The sequence below is a fragment of the Photinus pyralis genome, unplaced genomic scaffold, assembly GCF_008802855.1.
Source record: "Photinus pyralis isolate 1611_PpyrPB1 unplaced genomic scaffold, Ppyr1.3 Ppyr1.4_LG1, whole genome shotgun sequence".
In the NCBI taxonomy this organism is placed as follows: domain Eukaryota; kingdom Metazoa; phylum Arthropoda; class Insecta; order Coleoptera; family Lampyridae; genus Photinus; species Photinus pyralis.
In genome coordinates, this window is record NW_022170249.1 from 40,319,599 (window position 1) to 40,321,539 (window position 1,941).

Here is a 1,941-nt window from a genome sequence, read left to right on the forward strand (position 1 = left end):
ATTAAGCCAAAACTTGATTTTGAGTAGTTTCTGCTTTGATTGTGTTCTGTATTTTACAACTTGCCGAGTTTGTAGACTGTTCGAGTTTACCGCAGTTGTGCTATTAAGTTATATTGTTACGAGCTTTTTATATACAGCGATATGGCCATGTAAGGAGCACGGAGTTCATTGCTAACAAACAGAGACCAAACTTCGAGCTCTGAACTAAAATTCCTTATTCAGTTCGCATAGTATTAATTAATAATGTGAGTAGAATTACCTTGAAATATCTAACTTTCTATACACTTGATGGCAATTTGACATTGATGCGTGGAGGGATGAACTAAGTTAATGAGTTGGGTTTTACGCTCGTATGATTCCTAATATAATTGTTATCATGTGTTATAGCAAGAACTCTTAAAAAGAGCTGGAGAACGAAAATAAATTAATGACTTAAGTTGCGCCATTGGGGCAATATAAATTACCTACACATTCTATTAGTAAATCCCGACCTTGACCTCAGTTGGAAATCCAACAATATTCATGAGCTTATCAATGCTGACGAGGACAAAATCAAAAGCAAATGTAGGTCATGGAGATTTTGACTCAGCACGTCTTATAACTATGGTCAATTTTCATGCGCAGTTTTTTTTTATTAAAGAAGAAGAAAGGAAAGGTGTAGCACAAGTAGTATACACATTTTCTTATTCTAAGCGTTTACATGCTATTTATATCACAGATATTATCCTTAATCTACGTCAATTATGTTTATTTATTTATTTATTTATTTATCATCCCTCTCTTGTTCTGGGTTGATGCATCGACCTTGCCTAGCTTGTTGATTGTCTTGCTTCCTAGTATTAGTTTGCATTTCCTTGTTATTCTTAAGAATAAAGGGAGATTTCCCCGTAACTATTACGCCGCGCTCTAGTTGAATCGCAGACAGCGTATGTAGCTTCTGCCTTCCGGGCGGTTCAGATCTCTTACTTACAGTATCCCGTATTTTAGTCGCACCAATGGGAATGTGATGGGGTTCCCGCCATGAAGAAATCTGGCATGGGCATCCTTTACAATGAGTGGCCAAATGCGTTTTTGGAAGAATTATTAAGGGTGTTTTTCTTGTGTCGACATGGAGGTTGCATTCGTTAATCTGTCCCCTGCTCTTAGTAGTTCCATTGCATCTAGAAGGGGGTGAGTGTCTTGAGGTTGAGGGTTTGTTTTGTTCCTGTTAACAGCTTGGCCGTCAGCACTACTCCACGTAATTCCATCCGCGGTAGGGTTTTCTTCAGTTTCATCGGGGTCACTTTACGTTTGGTCGTTAACCTGGACGTTTTTATTTGCCCATTTACCTACATACAAATCGAGAAAGAAGTGAAAGTGAAGTTTCAGAAGCATCTTAAATTGGTGTTTCTGCTTTTTTTGTACGTGATTTGAAATGAATCTCAGTTCACTGAATTACTAACTGGAAGGTCATTAAAACTTAACTTGCTTGGAACGCATGTGCGTGTTATTTGCCATCTGGCCCTGAGTGCCAATTTTTTGTAAATGTGTAAATGATTAACTATGTGTTTAATCGAGCCCAAATTGCGACCCAAGATATGAGTTATACTTTTTTTTCTATTACGACCCAGAATTATGTCGGAATTATGTCAGGCGTTAAGTAAAAAATTGTTAAATAATTCTTTAGAATTGTAGAGTGATCAAGGGTTCTGAGTTTGTCAAACTTTATCGAGATTTTTCGTAATAGCGGACGCCGGACGTGCCTTGGGAAAAATGTATAGTCAATATTTTCATGTAAAAGATTTTGATAGTACCTGAGTTTAATTGATCTGGCTGGACGGATGTTTATGTGGGTGGTTTAATGACTGTTTGCCATTACACAAAGCAATATATTAGTTTTTGTAACGCGCTAATTCCCTATTTTTAAACCTCGCTCTTGTTATTTCACGAATCAAATTTGTA